Consider the following 12,631-nt stretch of genomic DNA (forward strand, 5'->3'; position numbering starts at 1 on the left):
AAACCACAGAAAAGAACAAGCTAAAAGCACACAAATTTTGGTAGATTTTTTTATTCAGACAATGTAATTTAATTCTGAATTATAATAGATCAAAGGGAAACTGAATTTTAAAAAATACCTGTTGGATTATGCATAATGGAGTTCCTCTCCTTAATAGCTCTGAAGAGATTACTGTATCATGAGGCTCTATCAATCAGAACAGAAAACCTAAAGAGCAAAGATAAATCAAAGGTTAAGTGCATGTTGCTGAGGAACACCCTAACCACCTTCCTTTTATGATTATAAACCGGATGAGTTTGTGTTGATGGATCTATTAAGAACAAAAAACAGCAATCTATATTCACACAGAGATCTTCTGCCCATTCATTTCCCCCAGTGTTTACAACCATGTTGTATTTTGCCATTTCAGTTAACAAAGTGTCACTATTTCTCTGTGTTGCTTTTCTAGCAGAAAGAATGGTATTATTCTCAAAAGGTTGTTTATTACTTTATTTCTGAACTTTTCTTAAGCACAAGGAAACAGGGCACTCCAATATTTTTTTTCTTTTTTTTTTTCTGTTTGACAGAAGAGAAGAACAAAAGGAATGAAAACAAAGCCCTAAATCCATAAGAAGATCAAACTCCTTCCTGATGTAACTCCAGTGAAATAATGTAATACAGCCCATGGATGCACCCAGTTCATGTTTTTTACACAGGAACAACAGAAGTCATAAATATTTCAGGAATCTCAAATATGACAATGTCTATAGAGCAGAAATCAAGATGGAGATTTCGGTCTGGAAGATAATTTTATTTTTGCAGTTTGTATCTTTTTTATTGCAGGGCCTGGAAATTGTACATCTTCAGGGAGACACACAGTTAATTTCTAAATTAAGAGGTGGTCTGAGTTTGGTTTCAGTGGAAGTTGGAACAGGCCACACATGCATAGGAAGCATTGTTACCTATCATAGTTGGTACCTATCAATGTGCTAATACATAGTGGGAACACTGAAAAGGTGTACCATATATAACATATTCCAGGTGTCTAGTTTTTCCTTGACTGATTTGCTGCTGCAAAACTTGTGCTCTTTAGAATGACAGAGGGTGCTAATTTTGTCCTAAAACCTGGATCTATAAAATCCAACTTTTATAAAATCTGAAACGCAAGGAATTGCTATATGCTATTGTTAAACTCTACTTGTTTGCAAACTGACAGATAGCCTCTGGCAATGCCTGAATTCCCACACAGCAGGGACTTGGAGCTACATTTAACAATACAATGAAAACTAAAACTATTTCTGTTGCTTTTCATTGATTTTGATGCTTGATGCTGACTAAAAAAGTCGTTGCTTGAACTTTCACTGTGCAGGCAGCATCTCCTTAAGCTATCATCAGGCTGTATAGCTACAGTCAACAGCCAAGGCATCAGAAGCCCTCTCTGCTGTAGCATCACACAGGCCAGCTCTGAAAGCAGCTTTCAGGGTGATGCTGATGGTTTGGGAAGCCTACAATGGATAGTGTTCTTACTAAAAAAAGTGATATTCTGCAGCCTCTCTCACGCCCTTACAAGATTATGTTCAAGGTGCTACTCTGCCCCTGGGTTATGCTAGCTCAGGTTCCAATCCGTGAATACCATCCCTAACTTTTGGGATGTCACTTAAGCTTGCTCTTCCAAACGCTTCTGCACTTTTTAAATGCTGTGTGAACGGTATACATGAAGAAAACTGTTTCTGTTTCCCTCCAGTAGAGAAAAGCACCGAGTTCTGAATGAAATTGAGCTGATCAGTTTTGGGCATGTGAGCCTGAGTAAAGAAACCGGGGTGGTTCTTCCCGCCCACCTCTGTTTCTCAAAGTGTGGATTAAATAGCACTTTATAAGTAAAAACGGTGTGAATGATGGGCCAGGTCACACCCCGTCTACCTCCTCGCAAGCAGTAACAATTTCAGAAAGATTTAGCGCACACATTCAGGGCTCATGGAAGGCGTCCAGTGCGCTTCTAACGGCTTGGATCTAATTAGTCATTCAAGTTGTTTATTTTTAAACAAGGTGCAGAGGAACACGATAATTTTAGGATGCCGGTGCGGGGCGGGGGTAGCGGGGAATGGGTGGCTCTCGGGTGGTTCTCTCACGGAGGAGCTTTGCCCGAGGCGGATGGCGAGGTCGGGCGCGGGAAGCGCTCCCCGTGAGCGGGAAGTGATGCCCGCAGGCTGCTGCGGATGCGGCGATCCCCGACAAACCCTCTCCGCCCGCGCCCGCTCGCACTTCGCGAGCCGCGCCCTCGGGACCAGGCTCAGCGAGCCACCGCTGCGGGATTAGCCCAACGCGGGCTCGGGGGCTCAGCTCCGGCTTAGCCCGGGGCTCCTGTCCCCGCGTCCCCTCGGGGACGGTCCCCACCTGTCGGCGGGCGCTGCCCGTGACGTCATGGAAACCCCGCTGTCCCCGCCCCGCCGGCGGGAAGGCGGGAGGGAGCGGCGGCGGCACCGGGCGGGGCGGGGCAGCGGCGGCACCGGGCGGGGCGGGGCGGTGGCAGCGGCGGCACCGGGCGGGGGCGGGGCAGCGGCGGCACCGGGCGGGGCGGGGCGGTGGCAGCGGCGGCACCGGGCGGGGCGGGGCGGTGGCAGCGGCGGCACCGGGCGGGGCGGTGGCGGCGGGGCGGGAGCAGCCGCGGCTCCTCCCGTTGGCCGGAGCGTCCGTCAGTCGAGCGCGGCGGTCCCGCCGCCGGTCCCGCTCTTGGCTATTCCTCGGCAGCCGGAGCGAGCGCTCAGCCCGGACTGGCTCTTTATGCCGGCGGCTCTCGCTCCTACCGGGCTCTTTCCTTCCTCGCTGCTGCCTGCGGGGCGCCGCTGCCCCGGGTCCATGGCGGGGGCGCCCGGCGGGCCGTAGGTGTGGAGCTCAGGTGGGTGTCCGCCGTAGGGATGGGACGGGACAGGGCGGGCTGCCGGGGCGAGCTCGGCACAGGAGGAGAGCGGCGCTTTGGCGCCCAGAGAGCGCCTTCCTCGCCCGGCTGGCCGCGAGGGCGCCGGCGGCTGCTGCCGGTGCAGCGCCTCATCCCGCCGAGCCCCTCCAGCCTCCTGCTGCCTTCGGGCTCTCCGGCCGCGCTGTCACAGCCCCACCAGGCTGTTCCGCAGCCAACTCGGACACCTCGGCCGCTCCGGGAGGCGGCTGCCGGGGTTTCTGTCGCTGCCGGTGCGCTCCGTGTGGCAGCGGGACGGAGCGGGTCCCGGAGCGCCGGGACCGCCGGCTGGGGCTGGAGCGGCTCTGCCCGCGGCGGCGGCTCCGGAATCGCCCGGCAGCCGGCTGGCGCTGACATGAACTTCAGAAACCTTTGCAAAGCTCACTCTGTGGCTCTCTGTGCTCATGTGAAATAAAGAAGAAGAAAAAAATGCCACCATTATTATTATTTCTTGCCTCTGACTTAAGCAGGTTAATTAAATCCAGCTTGTTTCTAGGTTGACTTAATTTCCATTCAAGGACCAGTTAGGCAATATGAGCTTTTAAATAGTCCATTATTTGAAAACTGTTTTGGTGTAAAGTTCAGCGACAGTGAAGTATCCTTCATTGAGACTGTTTTGTTTTTATTAGGAGGATATCTAGAATAGCGAGACAAAAGGTCATTTAATAAATCTGCGGTAATTTTCTGCCTTATTTTATTGTCCTAGGCCGCTAATGATGGTGTTTTCTTGAGAAGGGACAAAGGGAGCAGTTGCTTCATGCCTTGACTTTCATCGATTAATCATAGAGTCCAGAGTGTTTCACTCATAGTGTTCAGAGTGTTTCACTCTACTTAATTTCAACAGAGCTTGTAAGTCCGGTTTGAGTATTTAAATCATGTGTTTTCATGGACATTTTCTGTAAAGCCATGTGTAGTGACAGTTTTAAATGAGCTTGGGTTTGGTTTTTTAATGTTTAAAATGTTTTTTAAAAGATGTCTTTAAATATTCCTTTCCAATCTGCACTCCTAATAGGTTAAGCTAACTAGCTCATTGTGGCTTGTATCCATTTTTAAAGCAACAGTGTTCACAAGTCTTGATTCTCTTTCCTCTTATATTGCATTAGGCCCACTTATTTCCTCTCTTTCATAATTTTATGTAGTATCTGGGTTTGCACACAGGAAAGGTGGGAGAGGACTTTGGGGTGTTGGAGATGTTCTCTGTGTGTGCACTGAACAGTTGTGGTTGTGCTGAAATTATTGGTGTGTTCACCGAGGACAGGAAATGATGGTAAGGCTCAGCTGAAGTCTGCCTGTTGCAACACTGTGCGTGGCTAGCTCATTCACTGTTGCAAATATAAGTATTCTGAAATTTTATACAAAACCTTATTTGGTTTTTTTAAGTAGATATGTGTACATTGTTGTAAAGAATTGGGTCTTGTTCAAACCACATCTATTGTAAACAAACGTGTCAGTTTCATTCTCGTGTTTGTTGCATTCTCTAGGTCTTGTTACATACTGAAGAGAAAAAGTGGCATTTCCCAGACCTTATGGTTTCTAATTGTAAAACTGAGTTTTCAGTTTCTGCAGAGTTACCAAGTGAGAGAAGCCTCTCTACAGAAAAGTTAATTCATATCTGAAGTGCTAACATGTTTTAAGTTTAAATTGGATTTGATGCTAAGTGCATTTCAAAACCACACAATGATGAACCATGCAGAATGAGTATGTTACCATGCATGGGGCACTTTTACATGTCAGAAGCAGTGTAGTATCTGTGTCAGCATATTTTGATCTCATTAAATTTAATCTACTTAAGTACGGTTAAGATTTGACTTGCCAAAGTAGCAAAGTTTTGCTGGTAAAAGGTTGGGTATAGATACTGTGATACACTGCTGCTAAAGTACCAGAGAAACTTCTAGGGGAATCTAATTGCTTTTTTTCTGTATCAAGTTTCAGATAATAGGATGCAGATACACTGAGATCTTAAAAACGGCTCTCTGGACCAGGACTAATATGTTGCCAAATTTACCCTGCTCTGCTCTTTGAGATGCTGAATTTGCATGTCTGTCTTCTGCATTAGTGATTATGTTCAAGCATTATACTTTGGGGAGCAGACACTGTTTTTGGGCTCCTGCAGCTGTCACTTGTGCCACATCCTTGAATACTGTGCCTTGAAATACATATTTAATTGCTTAATTTTCTCATTTATCTGAAGGACAAGGAGGTTTTGTGTATTGTAATGTTCTGTCCTGTTGTCCTGTGCTTGTCTTTATTCTGCTGCTATAAAATGTATCTCCTCCACGTTAATTTCTAATTATCTTAGAGGGAAGTTTTCTGTCTGCCTTCAAGGTTGAGTGATGTGGGTGTTGATGCTAATGACTATGATAGCCTAGGTAAAGTAGTAGGCATAATAGCTAAGAAAAGCACAGCTCTGGGTCTGACCCTGGGAGGCAGGAAATCTGTAACTCCTTCTCCTTCAATGTGTTTTTATTTGTTACTCATGCAAAGATCTTGAAGATGCTTGTGGCTTTCACATAGAGTATATTTCAGAAATAGATTATATCAGTTAATTGGTTATGACATGAATGAACAGCACTGGGGTTTTGGAACTCTGTCAGCATGAAGCTCATGTATGTTGTTGCAAGTCACTTGAAACATTTAAAAATAAAGTTGAGGACAGCCTCAGCTGAGGAAGAAAACAGAACTTAAATTCTTTCTGATTTTCTGTATTCAACTGTCGCAACTGAGATAATTATTAAATTATCAGAGCTGGGTTTGTTTGTTTGGAGGGGTTTTGTTTTGTTTTGTTTTTTCCAAAAATAAAAATTCAATGGCAATTCTGGTACCTGTCTTGCTACTAAAAGCAGTGAGGACTCTAGGAATTCTAGCTGAGACTGAGAAACGTACTTGGCCATTGCAGCTCAGCCTGCACTGTCCTGCCTGTCTGGTGTGCCTGACTCAGTGCAAGCTCCTTAGGGTAGAAATCACGTGTTGGTGTGTGGCATTGAGCACAGCAGGGCCTAATCCTATTTCAGTGTCTGGGCACTCCATGATGTTAACCATGAAAATAAAGAAATAGAGTTGAGCTGCTTTCAATCAGGCAGGTGCTGAGCAGGTTTTGCAATGTCAGTTTGCTATTTGCTAATGGGTCTCAGTCTTTGCAGGCTATTCTGGACATGCCTCTTGAATTGTGGAAAGCATACTGATAAGCAAGACTTGACAGGAATCCCTGTTATGTGCAACAGGAAGAACAAATGAGAGAGAGAACTGACTTTCACTGACAGCTAAGCCCTAAGCTGAGCTGGTACATTGAGAGTTGCTATGTGCATCTAGCTCTTGGGCATATCTCTAAACTAAATAATTGTATATCTGCCTGTGAGACAGACATCCTGACATAAAGATAGTGGCTGCCTAATAGCATCTGGTAAGTCACAGGAGGAAGGCTGCAGATAGGGTGTTTTATGTCTCTCTGCTGTTTGTCAATATTGTAACCATTGAGACTGAAAGTGAAAACTCGTCCTTTGAAGTCATTGAAAACATACTCTGCATGCCTTGGCCAGCCATGGGGTGTGTGTATATATCTATATTTTCAGATTTGTTGCTTTCAACTTTCCAGTTGTTAAACTGCAGGTACCTGAACTGAACATTTTCTCTCTAGTCTTTAAGTTGTGGAGCTTTAATACCTGAATTGTATTTAGTCTGGCAAACACAGCTGCTGCCATGTCAACACTTAATTATTTCCTTCTGAACGTTTTCTTTGGCAATTATATTAACTTGAGTGTGCAAACAAATCTCCCTTTTCAATGTAATGCATAGATTGAGAATTCAGGACACTTTTCTTTTGATTCATTGAGAATTAAGGACACTTTTCTTTTGATTCATCTTTACGTATTAGCACCTTTTTAAGTCATCTTCAGGTTTTGCCTGCATGCTGGTTGAAACCTGAAAAAATCACAGCAAAACCTTGGTAGTATGTGGTGCTACCGTTGTCATGCAGCACTTGTATGTAATTCCTGTACTTAAAACAAAGCCAGTAAAAATACAAAGTAGCAAAGGTGAGAAATTCATACTTGTTTGCAAGTGCTTCTGTGTTTACTGCAGTGATACCTTTTGAGTTTCAATAGTGACTTTTTTTTTTATCATTGGGGGGAAAAAAAAAAAAAAAAAAGTATTGGGCTTTCTGGTCATTTTGTGTATCCTCTAATGAATGCTTTCAGGGAAAGAAATCTGAAATATTTCCCCTACTGAATGTAGTCATACGTTTCTCTCATCTTAATTGCAGACAATTATTTCATTATTGCTCATGATGATACTGCAGAGTCTGTTATCACAACTGTCATCTTCTATCTCTTGTGCCAGTCACTTAGGTCACTTTTAGGTCACTTCTCTCTTATCTGATACCACTTATGATTCTGGAGGCTTTTCCTAGTCACAGTGAACACTTTTTTGCTGTTCCAATTTTAGTCTGTTCCACTTTCATAGAGTTGTTGGTGAAAGTGAATGAAGCTCCTGGTGTTAATGGCTCTGCTAAGGAGCAGCTGTGTGGATACACTCCATTTGCCTCACACATATACTCTGCCCAGAGAGTACTGAAACCCCTGAAGAGACAATTTCTGAACAGCCTGGCAATCAGCAAAAGAGCCATGTGTGCCGGAGACTTTATCCTTCTCAGTGCACAAGCCCATCTGTGTCACTGTTAATTCTGCTTGTTACAGAAGGTTAAGTCCTGCCCTTCAAGTTTTCATGTGAGCAGAGCAGGATATAGGTCTCTGGTACTACTTTCTTCCATCTTGCCAGTCACGCATGTTGAAAACATTTTGTTGCAATGTCTCCCTCTTCACCAAGATAATTGCTTTGTCAGCGTGCCTAGAAAAATAGCCTTGAGGAGGGATAGAATTACTTCATGCTTACGGTTGCCCAAGTGAAATGTACAATTCTTATTTTTACAGAACTTCTTCTGTCCTGTCTGCAGTGACAACATATGACTTCAAGACCAGTCTTGCTAAGTGTTACTGTCAGAAAGGTTCTGGTGCTACCTTAGGCTGTGAGGCAGAACTGTGGCATCTGTCCTGAATGTGATGTGGAATGAATCTTGCTCATCCTGGCAGCTGAGACTACATTGGCTGTAACTCTGCAGCCAGGAAAGAAGTTTGTTTAATATTCTGATAAAATACTGTATTCTGAAGGAGAGGGAGTGATTGTATCATTTTTCAATATATCTTGCTTGTGGCAAATACGAGTGCAGAGATTGCCTACACAGAGCTTTGACAGCACAAAAATCTGAATTTAAGTGCAATTTATGACGGGAGGAAGGAAGGAAGTTTCACTATGAACATGATTCAGTCACTGACAGTCTCATACACCTTAAAAAAAGAAACAGCAAGTGTCTGTTAATCTTCTGTGGTAGCACTCGACTGATTTAGAATAACAATGTGTAAATCATCAGTAGCAGCAGGAATCCTGAAGACAGCAAGTGCTTCTTGTCTGTGTATTTGGGAGCAGATGAAGCAAGCTCCAAAGGATGTGGGCTACTGAGTCTCTACTAGCTCAAGATGAGTGTGGTTAGGAGTTTATGGTGCTTTTTCAGGTTCACTCCCTGATATCTTGCTGCTTGCCAAAGCAAGGCAGGCTGGTACTTGCTGAGAGATGCTTTTCTACAATTTGGGCACTGTGGAGTTTTCCCCCTCAGCTGGATGTATCTGTGCAGCAGAGAGGCATGTGAACTTTTAGTTCATGGGAACTGTGCAGCCATTTAGGTAGCAGGTCCATCTTTTTAGCAGTGACTTTGTCACCTTCAATAAACTAGGCTACCTAGAATGCATCAGGCTATTTGGAGCTGATATTTTTTTGCTGAAAGATTGAAGATATTTGCTTATTAAATAAGCAGTATTGTTCCATCTGACCATCAGAAAGTTTTTCCTTCACTGGGAGGGTGAATAAGCACTGGCACAGGTTGGCCAGATAAAATGGAGTCTCCCTCCTTGGAGATGCTCAAAAGCTTTCTGGATAATCCATTTCAGGTGATTCTGCTTGAGTGGGGGTCAGATCAGATGCCCTTCAACTGAGGGGTCCCTTCCAACTTGAACCATTCTGTGATAATTTTACTTGAGTATTTTGAAGCTTAGTGTAGTGCAATTCTGCTCTTCAAAATCTTAGATGAACAAATTAATTTTAAAAAGCCAGCCAGTGTCTTGGTGGTTTTTTTTCTAGTCTTGCCTGGGCCTTAACAAAGTCAATAAGCAACTTTGAGGTTGGGATACAGGTCATCTCTCATACAACAGGGTGCATCCATTGTTGGACTAGGCTTCCTGTGGAGGATTGGTGATGTCTGTCTGAGAGAATTTGAGTTGTAGAAAGAGCTAGAACTACTGGGGTTTTCTAATTTGCTTGATACTGAAGTCAAATAACAGCAAAATGTCTAGGAAGAGAGGAGAATCTAGGCTAGATTTTGTCCTGTTATTGAATTCTAGAAATGACCATGGTTGAAAAGAAGAGTTAATATTTCTTGTTTGCTTTCTGATTAAGGCCAAACAATGGAAGGAAAAGAGTTTAGGTCTACAGGATTTTGTCATGTCTTGGCAAGAAAGGGCTGGTTTTTAAGATGTGAATTCAGTATGTGTGCTCTTATTAGTGTAAACAAATACTGTTTAGTAAATAGGATTGTGGACAGCAAAGATGTATCATGGACCTTCATTTGTCTACATCTGTAGTATCTGTATCACTTCTAGGCTGAGAAGGCAGCCAGCTGGGTTTACATTCCAGGAAAATTTAAGTGCCAAAAATATCAAGCCAAAGTATTATAATTGATTTTTGTCTTCCTTAACTGAATGGTACTGATATTGTTTTACTGGGTCACCTAACTAGGAAGTTAACAATTCATAGTGCTTACACTGCTGCCACAGCTGCTGAAATTCAGGAAGTATAAAACACATTCATTCTTTCCTGTTGTTTAAAAAAAAAAAAAGTTATATCTGTGTGTTCACTTGCATATTTTTTTACTGTATTTCAGATCCACCAGTTTCAACTGTAAGACATTAAATCAGGAGCACTCAAAATAATGATAATTTTATAAACCTTATAAAATTAAGTCTCATTCAATATCTCCCAGTGCTTAGAGAGTATCAAATTGTTGAGGATGGAAAACTTGCTGAGATAGGGAAGTGCTACTGTGGATAAAGTAAGTTCTTGCCTTTTAGCTGATATCCAGTTTGTTTTGTTAAAACAAGCTTTTTTAACATCCTATTTCTTAGAAGAATACAAATGCTTTGCTGAAATCATGTTTTTTCACTCCCTGAATAAATATGGAACTTCAGATTCAGAGATAAGAGGTTAGAATTTTCCACAGAATGGCTGAATCATAGTTTTCTCTCCACACACTGACACAATTTTACAGCTTATTTTCCTGTGTATAACACTATATTGTACTTTATTACTTAAAGTTCAGCAGGATCAACGCTTGCACTTGAAAATCAACAGCAGAGCCATTGCCAGGATAACACTGTGGCTGATGACACTTGCTGTTTGTTTGCAAGAAGAAAAAATAAATAATGCCAGGTTTTGACAAAATGGCATATTTGATAAGTGTGGTTTATAAAATATTTTTTTCTTTATTGCTGGAACATTTAAGTATACAATATCACTGTCTTCTGCCATGTTATGTGTGTGCAATTGTTGGTGTACTGAAGATCCCTTGCAGGTAATATTACATTTTAAAATATCAGGTTTTAAGTAATGGGACACCATTGAGTGTTTTTTAAATGCATGCAAGTAATTGTTTTCACCAGAAAAGTTTCACAATCTGCTTTTAGTCCTAATTGATTACTTTGATAAGCTGAGCAGGGAAAATGCAATTTCCCATTTATTTCTGGTAGTACTGTCAGCCATGTCTGTTTTCAAAGAAGTGGTTTCCTTAATTTCATAGTAATTTACTGCTAGAGCAGTGGCTGTGTCTCAGTGACATCAAGTGGCTCTTCTCACTTTGGGAGATAACAGCTTCCTATTTCAAGTAGGTTTGGAAATCTTGGTTTCTGGGGCACAGCTGAGCATTTGAAGGCATTGGTGTTTTCCTAACTGTGGTTGCCATTTCAGTCTTGGCATTCCAGACGTGACAGTTCACACTGAGCTACCAAACACTCCTTGTCAAGTGAGTTTGCATTATTTACTTTAATATGACTAGAATGCGTGGTTAGCACAAACACACCCTTCCATTCAGTGCAGGATGAGAACTGTTTGCTAAATTTGAATAGTAGTTCAGTCTCCAGGACAAAAGGATCATCTTTGCTTGCTGTTACGTGAGTTTTATGTTCGAAGCTAAAAAGAAAAGTTTGTCTCTTGACTATTAGAAAGATGCAGTGCCTTTCTCACTATGGCCTGCATTGACATCATGCAGAACTAGAATTCTTGAGGGATTTTATTTCTTAATATCATTACTCAACACTCTGCAAGTGCATTGCTACTTGATCTACCTTGTAATGGCTTACTTGGAAGAGAGATGGTATAGGCTGTGCATTTGTTGTACATTAATTTATTGATAAAATCATGTCTTACATTAGCCCAGCATAATGCACTTACAGCTGAGAGGGAGGATGGTATTCAGTAATGGAACTAGGGATGAAGGGCAGGAAAGCAGGATTTTATATTTTTTCTTAAATATTAATGTACAAAGCTTGATTTTTTTTTTCTCTTTTTATCCTGGTTTATCAACTACTTGTTTAGGTCCTTGTAGGTTTTTTTGGCCCTTGAAAATCATGAGGGTGTTTTGAGTAAATACATCCAAGTCATCTTATGAAGCTGTTCTGCCCAGTCTTTGAATGCCACTGACACATTTGCATGCAAAAATGCTTTGTGAAATGTAGGAGGAGTGCAGACAAAAATTGCAAGGCTTGGATGAGTTAGATTTGTGCTTGGATTGACTTTGAAGAAGGGAGTTGTTCTAATCTCTTACTTCCTCCTTGCATTGAGATTCTGACGTGTTTATTTCTCTGTGTCTGAGTCCCAGAGCTCTGGGGACTGCTGTTGCTTTGGAAAGGCAAGGACATGCAAAGCATTGACATCAAATCAAGAAGAAAATATGTGTAACTTTCATTGTCAGAATTGATGTAATTGAAGCTATTTATGACTGGTAGCCTAAACATAGATTCTAAGACATAACATTTCCTTGGTCTGCTGCTTTTAGAAATTATATTCCTTAAAAAAATCCCATAAAACATACAAAAATTTTGCTCAGAAGAAACGCATGTGAGCAAGTAAAGACAAAGTAATTTCTTTTTATTAATGGAAACCTAAGAGTATTAAGGCAAGGTCAGTTTTCAGCCCAGATTAAATCAGCGATAATAACATTGGCAAGTGGTATATAAAGACTTGCTGAAGGTGGCTGTACTGACACATAATACCACTGGAGGAGAGTTCCTGGAGTCTCATGTTCAGTATTTGCTGCAGTCAATGCATCTGTATATTCCCTTTTGTAAAGTTCCCAAGCATCACCTTAAAGTCAAAGCTTTTCTCATTAACAAATTACTTCAAAGCTTAAGTGTTTGGACTAAAACTTTATTCCAGGATTCTGGCTAAAAGAACCACAACCAGTTTGTATGTCCGGCTGGATAAAATTGGTATTTTCTCTCGGTATTTGTAGGAGCATGTGCACCCTTTATAAAGTGGTTTTCTCTCTCTTTGTGTAGGGGAGGCTCTCTTTCCCCTAGTCAGTTTAGGAGACTTGCATTTAAC

General features: G+C 42.1%; 1 protein-coding gene across 6 annotated transcripts in view; it reads left to right on the top strand.

Annotated features, from left to right (window-relative positions):
- Positions 1–2,648: 2,648 nt before the first annotated feature.
- Positions 2,649–12,631, top strand: part of OSBPL3 (oxysterol binding protein like 3) — an 80,371-nt gene continuing 70,388 nt past the window's right edge. For 3 of the 6 annotated variants that reach the window (XM_079302340.1, XM_079302335.1, XM_079302337.1), the window contains exon 1: positions 2,649–2,875. The gene's annotated coding sequence lies outside the window, so the exon portion shown is untranslated. Of the gene's footprint in view, positions 2,876–3,760; positions 3,782–12,631 lie in introns of those variants that run through there. The other 3 variants (XM_079302338.1, XM_079302339.1, XM_079302336.1) reach the window with 2 other exon arrangements.

The sequence above is a fragment of the Erithacus rubecula genome (genome assembly GCF_903797595.1).
Source record: "Erithacus rubecula genome assembly, chromosome: 3".
Lineage (NCBI taxonomy): Eukaryota > Metazoa > Chordata > Aves > Passeriformes > Muscicapidae > Erithacus > Erithacus rubecula.